Source organism: Pongo abelii, chromosome 9 (assembly GCF_028885655.2).
Source record: "Pongo abelii isolate AG06213 chromosome 9, NHGRI_mPonAbe1-v2.0_pri, whole genome shotgun sequence".
Classification (NCBI taxonomy): Eukaryota; Metazoa; Chordata; class Mammalia; order Primates; family Hominidae; genus Pongo; species Pongo abelii.
This window is the reverse complement of record NC_071994.2, coordinates 134,016,916-134,026,779: the sequence shown is the minus strand read 5'-3', so window position 1 is coordinate 134,026,779 and position 9,864 is coordinate 134,016,916. Positions and strand designations below refer to the sequence as shown.

General features: G+C 38.2%; 1 long non-coding RNA gene across 1 annotated transcript; it reads right to left on the bottom strand.

Moving 5' to 3' along the window:
• Positions 1–278: 278 nt before the first annotated feature.
• LOC134762130 (uncharacterized) lies at positions 279–5,480 on the bottom strand. Its single transcript, XR_010141794.1, has 4 exons — positions 5,213–5,480; positions 4,629–4,739; positions 4,205–4,354; positions 279–4,109 (listed from the first exon to the last, which is right to left on the bottom strand). It is a non-coding gene; the product is annotated as an uncharacterized LOC134762130 (long non-coding RNA).
• Between the last annotated feature and the right edge of the window lie 4,384 nt (positions 5,481–9,864).

Sequence of the window (9,864 nt, the reverse complement as noted above, 5' to 3'; positions counted from 1 at the left end):
TTAAGTGATCCCATCAGCTTCCTGAGTAGCTGGGGCTATAGCCACACACCACTACACCTGGCTAATTTTTTTTTAGTTTTGTTTGTTTGTTTGTTTGTTTGTTTTTGTAGAAATGAGGGTGTCACTATGTTGCCGAAGCTGGTCTTGAACTCCAGGCCTCAAGGGATATTCCTGCCTCAGCCTCTCAAGTGCTGGGATTAGAGGCATGAGCTACTGTGCCCTGCCTCATTATAAATATTTTAAAAATATATTTTGTATGTTATACAAAGAGACTCTCGTTTTCAACAGGAGGAGGAGAAGCTTTTATTATACTAATCTTGCCAAAAGCAATTATAAACTGTGTACAAAATATAAAAACCAATTGTTTGAAAACACTGAAGAGCACTGGAAGCAAACAGAAATGGAGCTGATATTACCTTAATAATAAGAAAATTTAAGGGATGAGATCCATACTTAACTGGCTTTTTCCTAAGAGCTTCAAGTTTGATTGGAGGATGAAAGCTAGAGACAAGGCGTAAAATTTTCATAGGTCTTAGGAGGAACTGATTCTATTTTTTACATGGGATGGATGCAAATCGTTCATTCCAACCACGCAGTCCAGTCAGAGGATGGACTATGGTGGATTAATTGTGGTCTCATTCCCCCCATGAAGAAACAGTCTATGTCCTCTCCCTATGAATCTGAGTGAATTCTGCACTGCTTTGACCAACAGAGTATGACGGAAGTGAAGCTACTAACCCAGTGCCCAAGTCAAGACCTTATGAGACCGACAGCATTCACTTCTGTTCTTTTAGAACACATATCCTTAGAACACAGCCCCCACGCTTGAGGAAGTCCAAGCAATCAAATGGACAGACTCAAGTGAAGAGGAACAAAGGCATCTGGCTAACAGCCTTAGCTAAGTTTCCTGCTGACAGCATCGACTTGCCAGGCATGTGCGTAAGCCATATGGGAGAACACCCAGCCCCAGTCGAGCTCCTCCAGCTGATGCCACATGGAGCAGAAATCAGCTGTCCAAACTGAATCCTGCCCAAATGGAAGATTGGTAAACAAAATTTAAAACTAATCTTTCAGCCAATAAGTTATGGGTTTATCTGTGTTACACTGCACTATATAACAGAACAATGGGCAAAGGACTTGGACGAATACTTAACAAAGGAAGATATACAAATGGTAAATAAGCACATGAAAAGATTAACATCATTAGTAATCAGGGAAATGAAAATTAAAGTCACAAAAGATATCAAAACACACCTATTAGATGGCTAAAATGTAGAAGACTGACCCATGTCAAGTGCTGGTTAGGATGTAGAAGAACTGGAACTCTCATACTTTACTGAAAGCAATGTTAAAGAAAAATAGTTAGGTTTTTTAAAATAGATTTAAACATACCCTATGACCCAGCAAGTTCACTCCTAAATATTTACTCTAGATAAACAAAAACATGTATCCACCAAAAACCTGTACAAGAATATTCCCAGCCGCTTTTATCATGATAGCCCAAACTGGTTACAATCCAAATGTCTATCAGTCAGAGAACAGATAAGAAAATGGTGTTATATTTATAAAATGATATATATAACTGGGTACAAGAAAAAGGAATAAACTATTGACATAAGCAACATCAATGAAACTCAAAAATATGACATTGAGGGAAGGAAGTCAAATACAGAAATGCCTACTTTTTCTGTCTGTTTGTATGATGTTCAAAACTAGGCAAAATGAATCTACTAAGTAGTAGAGCCATGATTCTGTCCCAAGCAGTCTTGTTTCTAGAGCCTGTGGTCTTAACCACAATGCTACACGTGTAAATCCATAGATAAAGATTTTAAAGGTGATATAGAAAATGATTTAACTGGTTTATGAATGGTAAGATTTTGGGGAAGAAGGAATAATGAAGAGGCAGTGCAATTGAGAAGGAGGAAGACAGGACTTTTAGTTGTTACTCTTTATATAATTGTATTATTTCAAATTTTTTAAATGGTCATATATAACATTTTATAATATTTTTGAGTGGAATTTACTTAGAGTAAAATGCACATGTTGTAAGTGTGTAGATATGGATGAGTTTTGTAGTAAGCACAGTAATGTAACCAATACCCAGATCTAGATATAGAGCCATTCAATTATCTTGAACATCAATCTCACCACTTCCCAGAGGCAATCACTGTTCTGACTGGATGCCAGGACAAAGTACAACACTATTAAAAGGAATATAACACAATCTACACACAACGATGTAAAATCTCACAGTATATGACATCAAATAAAAACTTACCAGGTATGCAAAAATGCAGAAATATATGGCCCATACCTAGAAAAGGCCAATAAGTTGAAGTGAAGCAGAAATGACAGACATTTAGAAATTAGAAAACAAGAATTTTAAAACAGCTATCATAACTATCATAAACATGCTTAATATGCTCAAGAAGGAGGGAAAAACACTATGAGGAGCAGAAAGGAATATATTTTAAAGGAGAGAGAGGTACCACAATGGAACTGATAGAGGTGAAAATTATGTGATCTGAAACAAAAAATATACTGGACAGTTTTGTGGCCAATTTGAAACTGCAGAAGAAGAGATCAGTGAACTCAAACATATGCCAATAGAAAATATCCAAAATTAAGTACAGAGAAATAAAAAAGATGGACTAAAACAAAAATAATATCTAGTATCTATGGAACAATATGAAGGCTGTCTACCATGTGAAATTAGAGTCCAAGAAAGGAAGAGGGAAGATAGATGAAGAAATAATAATAGCTAGAAGTTTATCTATATTTAGTGAAAACTATGTCAACAAAGCCCAATGAAATCCGAGCAGAATACATATAAAGACATATATGTTAAAACGCATCATGATCACATTGTTAAAAATCGGAGATAAAACAATCTTAAAAGCAGCCAAAGATAAAAGACATACTACTTACAGAGAAATAAAGACAAGCATGACAGCAGACTTCTTATGAGAAAATATGCCAGCCAAAAGAAAATGGATGAATATCTTAAAGTGCTGACAGAAAGAACTGTCAGATTGTCATACTGGGTTTTGAAAAGCAAGACATACCTATATTTGTCTACAAGAAATATACATTATGTATAAATATATAGATAAAACAAAGAGGATGAAAAAATACCATGCAGAAGCTAATCAAAAGAAATCTGGAATGGCTGTAATTCATATCACACAAAGTAGGCCTCAGAACACATATTATTATGTAGGCTAAAGGGAGACATTTTATAACAAGAAAGAACTCAGTTTGTCATGAGTGCATAACAATTCCAAATGTACATGCACCTAATAATACCTAACAATGTCAAAACAAATAAAATAAAAAATGACAGAACCAAAAGGAGAAAGAGACAAATTCACAGTGATAGTTAGAAATTTCTGCATCCTTTTCTCAGATATACAAGTATACAGAAAAACAAAGAAGATAAATGGAACCACTAACCACTGTCTTAACAGACAGCTGTGGAACACTCCATCCAGCAATAGCAGAACACAAATTCTTTTCAAACGCAGACACAACATTCACAAAGAAAGATCATATCTGGGTCAAAAAATAAGGCTCAATAAATTTAAAGGACTTTAAATCGTACAAAGCATGTTTTCTGATCATAACAAAATTAAAATAGAAATCAATAACAAAAATATTTGTTATCTGTTTTCTATTGTTAAATTCTCAAACTTAATCACAAGAAAAATTAGAAAATAGTTTGAACCAAAGCAAAAATAAAAACCTAACATATCAAAATGTGTGTGTTGTTGCCAAAACAGTACTTAGAGTAAAATTCACACTTTTATATACTTGTGTTTGAAAGAGAAGACATATCTCAAATCAATGATCTAAGTTTCCATCTTAAACTAAGAAAGAAGGAGCAAATTAAACACAAAGCGTATCTGCAAATTATACCTCAATAAGTTCGACTTTTAAATGATCATATTCTTTGCCCATTTTGGCTTAATAGTTGATATTAGCTTGCTGTTTTCTGTTGCTTCTATTTTCTTCATGCTGTAGACTCTGTTTTAAATAATATTCTACATTGTCTATGTGGAAGGCACAATGCGTCAAATGAGACCCTTGTTCTCCTCATGTCTTCAGCATCACTGACAAAGTAGATAATAACACATGAGCACATAAAGAATTTCTGAATTTTATCATACAAATTATGGCAGTGAATGACCATGTATTAAGCCCTTACCATTTGCCAGTCCTTGCATGTTTGTTGTTTTATTTAATATCTAGGCTGCAGAGAAACCTTATGGGATTTTGATGGTTTAATTTGTGATCACAAGAAACTGCCATTTAAACATTCACCTTCTACAGAATTGTTGGATTTGGTTTATTTTCTCTGTAATAAATGAGAATTTATTTTCATCATGCAAGAACCATCAGGAAAAAGCTTCTCATAACTCTTGGGGTGCATGAGATCAACTTGCTTTAATGAATTATGAGATCAAGCAGAATCAGTTTTGAAAATAGCAAAGACATTTAGAGAAGTAGTAAGATGCAGAACAGGGACGGAATTTATGCCACACTCCACACAAAACAAACTCGGCCACTACTCCTGTGGTCAAGAATCGATATTTCTCATCAGTTCCAAAGTAATGAATGTCTCTTCTCACCTCATACTCATTGAACTTCATCTGTGGCAAGAACTTTCTTACTGTGAGACTCCAGTTTCCCTTTCTTTGGTTCTGTTTGGGCGACTGCTACCTGGTTTCAACAGTAACCTCCTAGAAAACAGATTGGATGCTCACCCCAACGTTAATAAATATCATCAGAATAACAAAGAGGAGTAATTTGTCTACTGATGAACTGATTAGAGAAGACGTCACCACTGTCGTGGCTCTTTTCCCAAATTAAAGCTAGGTTTAGGAATTATTTTTTCAAAGGGCCACTCTGAATTATGGGGCTGTAATTCCATCCTGAAGGCTATTTGTGGGTCATGCTTCACTTCTTGTGGTTTATGACTTCAACCCCGGCCCTCGATGGAATTATAACCCAACAGTCACAGAGACTGCTATTTATCATCTGTTTATTTTACAACCAAGCATCAAGTATATATTGGTTTTATGCTCATGGAGAACACAAGAAGGAGAAGGAGGCAGAGGAAGAGGAGGAAGAGATAGGATAGCTTACCCAAAGCTAAAGCCATGTCTCCCCAGCTATAAAAACTGAATATCAGACAACGGTCCAGACATGTTACCTCCATGATGTTAGCAAACATCTGGAAGAATCTTCTATTTGTTACCATGGAAATAAAGTGCCCAAATGATTGTCCTGTGTCTTTGCTCAGCTGGATATTACCGCAGTAGAGCTTAGATTATGGAACTGAGGGGAAGCCATCGTTCTCTTCCTTTCCTTCTTTTGTCCACCCTATGTCGATAACAAGCTATCTGGCAGGAGTTGCGAACAGCTGTATCAGAGATCAGGCGGGGTCACTGCACGCTCAGGCAGGCCGCGTGGATTTGTCTGCTGGTCCCTGCAGTGTGCTGGGCGGGACACTCCTTGATCTCTCCATGCCGTCACCGGGTTCTGCAGTACAGTTGGCTCTGAGCCTTTGCAAACATTCTAATTTGATGCATAATTAATATAACAGTGATTCAAGGCCTAGAGGCTTCTGGGACTAATTAGTGACCCGAATCTCCATGGTAGCGCTGCATTCCATTCTTATCAGTGCCGGGAAGAGCTGCACTCTTAGAAATAATCAGTCTCCCACTTATTACTGTGACACAGCCAAGAGGCAAAGATCATCTTTCCATCCAGTGTGCAAAAATTCCATCAGTGTGTAATCACTTCCCAGGGGGACTGAACTTCCCCTGGAAGAGTCTCACTGAATTAGTCCCTCAAGAACATTTACGTTTCCATATGGGCCTGGGGGGATCTTATTGCAGGTGAAGAAATAAAGACAGTCAGCAAGGGCTTGCTGAGCATCTGCAGAATGAACAACATTGTTCCAGGGGCTTGGAGCTGATTCACAGGAAAATAAAAGCCTCAGCTTTCTTTTCAAAGCCTTTGCGATACAGTAACGAAACATATAGTAAGAATGAATGACTTGTTACTCCCATTTCTAATATAGTCCCCCACTGTGTCTCTGCAGGCGCATGGCTCCACGTGTCTCAGTCATCTCTGCAGAGAACCTATTCAAAGTCTAAGTGAGCTCACCCCAGGAAGGAAGTGGCATTGCAGTGGTGCTGCACCCATCTCCCTTCCCGTCTCACTTCCTGTTGCTCTTCAGCCCCCTCAACAGCCACCTTATTTCCAGCTCACTTGCTCAGGCCCCACAGGATCTAGACAAGCGGCAGCAAACTATGGACTGTGGCCCCAGCCCAGCACAACAGTCCATTTAATTCAGGTATATATCATCCATGGCTACTTTCACACTACGATGGCAGAGTTGAATAAATGTGACAAAGACTGGATGACCCACAATTCTAAAGTGTATACTACTTGGCCCTTTGCTGAAAGAGTTTGCAAACCCCCAGTTTAGACCATCAAACACCACCCAGCAGGTGAGGGATCTCAGCTTCAAGTCTTAGATTTTTATAATTCCTTTTGAAGGAGTGGCCGCCCCATGAGCAATTCCTTCAACAGAATGCATCACTTCCAGCCTCTGCTCGTGATCACCCAGACTAAGTGCCCATTCATGACCTTCTCGGAGAGGCTCATTCATAGTTCTCAAGCTTTTATTTAATGAGCATCTGCATGGTACTTGCCACACACAAGGCACTCCTTTAGACGCTAAATTTAACTCATTTTGTTCTTACAATCACCCCATGAGGTGAGTATTATTATTATTAATATCTCCGTTTCACAGACGAGGAAACTAAGGCATGAACAAGTTAAGTAGCCCAGGGTTATATAACTAGAAAGTCACAGAGCCAGGATTTGAACCCAACAGTCTTGCTCTTCAGTCTACATTCTTATTTTTGTCAATACAAACTTGTCTACGCAGTATCCTGGGGGAATGTAGGAGGGTCACCTGCCTAGATATTAGCAACTGGAAAATTCTCATAGAGCATCTAATTTAAAATATATGTGAGTATTGCATCAACCGCATAACAAATATTGATTGTTTTACTGCAAAACAGTCCTAAATTACTTGTGATGATGTACCATACTTATTCTATATCTTCTAGGACCCACAAGCACACTACTAGACACCCCTGGGGTACAGGGGTGTACCCTTTTTGGTAATCTCCTATTTGGAGAGGCACAGTCCTAGTTTCTTTCTGCAATGGACTAACCTTTGCTACACCTGATTTTGCCCCTCTAACATTCATTTATCTGAACAAGCCTAATGGTTTGAAATTTTCTTTTGTTAGGAGAGGTTGCTCTGTAAATATATTTTAACCCACAGGGTACTCTTGAAAAGCAAATGTTATGCAGGACATATAAAACTGATACCACTTTTAAATTAATTTATTGTAAGCATGCCCACTTTAGACTTCAAAAAATCCTGAAAAACAAAAGATTATACCAATATCTGCCATATTAAGTAATTCAGGCCTTTCCTGCATATTTTTAGTGATATTTTATGGAAAATACTTGCTCTATTTATGGAAAACACTTGCTTATTTTCCACATTTTTATGGAAAATACTTACTCTATTTATACTAGCCAAGAGCTCTCTTACCCATCAGGGTGACTGTAGTTAATAACAATGGGTTGTATGCTTGAAATTTTCGGAGAGTAGGTTGTAAGTATTCTCACCACATATAGACACAAAGGTACCTCCAGGAAGTGACGGATATCTTAATTAGCTTGACTGAGGTCATCATTTACAATGTATCAAAGCATCACATTGTATACCTTGAATATATACAACTTTTATTTGTCATTTGTTTTTCAATAAAGCTGAAAAAGAGAAAAAAAAAGTGATCAGCCAAGGAAGCCTCTGAGTTTCTCCAGGTCCGTGAAAACTCCTGTACCACCCACCCTCTGGAGCAGCCCAGGACAAGCCTGTTCCCCTCCTTCACATACGCTGGGATAGTGATCCCATCGTCTCCTCTTACGTCTCTTACCCAGGATAAATAAAGCTAGTTTCTATTATTATTCTTCCAAGGATGAGCTTCCACATTTTTTCACACATCTTGATTAAAAGAGGTACTCAGAACTGTTTATTTTGGTTTTATGCTCATGGAGAACACAAGAAGGAGAAGGAGGCAGAGGAAGTGGAAAGTGGAGGCAGAGACTTCAGTGGAAAGCACCCCTTTCTCAGATCTGGGTGCTCCATGAGGGGGCTTTGTAGCAGATTGTATTTTTCTAAGATGAATGCAACAATAACTCTTATCCCATTTGCTCTTCTAGATCTTGCCATTTTCCTATTAAATGATGGAGTCTAACTGTTCTTCCTTTGAATTTGGATGGGCTTGTGCCTCACTTATAACCAACAGAATGCTCAGGAAGTGACGCTGCATGGCTTCAGAGGCTAAGCCCTAGAGGACAATGCAGCTTCTACTTTGAGTGCTGGGACACTGTGCTGGAGTGCTGAGCCACCACGCAGGTGGTCTGACAGCCCTGAGCCACAATGCAGTGAGGAAGCACAACCAGCCCTGCAGAAAGACCCCATGAAGAGGCCCAGTGTCTATATATCCAGAGAGGAAGAGATGCCTGGCCAGTTCCTGCCACTCCAGCCACTTCTGCTCCTCTGCTCCAGTTTCAACTTCCGTCTATTACCACCATGTGAGAGTCCTCAAGCCAAAATCACGTAGGTAAGTCCTGCTCAAATTCCTGACCCTGAAAAACTGTAACAGATAATAAAATGATTGCCATTGTTTTCAGCCACTAAATTTTGGAATGATTTGTTATGTAGCACTAGATAATCATAACAAGATCTTAGCATAAACCCCAAATCCAAAGGGAACAAAATGGGAAGGAAGTCAACTCCTCAGTAACAACTGCTTACCTCTTCTGACTTGGAGAGTTGGCCTCCCATCCCACCTGGTGACCTAGAGGGAGACTTGACAAGAAGTCGTAGAAAAACGCTTGAGACTGAAAACAAAATCAACTTGATGATTTATACTCAAAAAGATATGCTTTAGTATTGTTCAACTATTATCCCAACAATACATTTTTATTGGGCATGCATACTGCTGTGGATTAAAATGTGTTTCCCCCAAATTATACATTGAAGCCTTAACTCCCAATGTGACCATATTTGGAGAAAGAGTCTTTAGGAGGTGATTCAGGCTAAATGAAGTCCTAAACGTGGAACCCTAATCCAATAGGACTATGGCCTTATAAGATATGTCTATCTCTCCCCAACCCTCACCACTCTGTCTCTTCAACTCTTTCTGTCCTTTTATTATGTCCTCATTTAACACCTCATCGACATAGCAAGAGGGTGGCCATCGGTAAGTAAGGAACAGAATCCTCACCAGAGCTCATCCATGCTGGCATACTGATCTTGGACTTCTAGCCTCCAGAGCTGTGAGAAATAAATTTCTATTGTTTAAACCACCCAGTTTATGGTATTTTGTTATGGCAGCTCAAGCAAACATATCATCTATATATATATTAGATATATACATACACACATATATATACCTAAACAGTAAAAATAATTTGCATCTTAAATCAATTAATTGTAAGCATGCCCACTTTAGTCTTCAAAATATCCTGAAAACCAAAAGATTATACCAATATCTACCATATGAACTAATTCAGGCATTTTCTGCATATTTTTAGTAATATTTTATGGAAAATAATTGCTGTATTATTAAAACAATCATAGTATAACTACCTGTGTCATAATTAAAATTTGATTGCAAATATAATCATAGAAGGTTAGCTGGGACCTTAAAGTTCACCCAGCTAAGTCTACTGATCAGGGCCTGTTTCAGAACATTCTCCAAA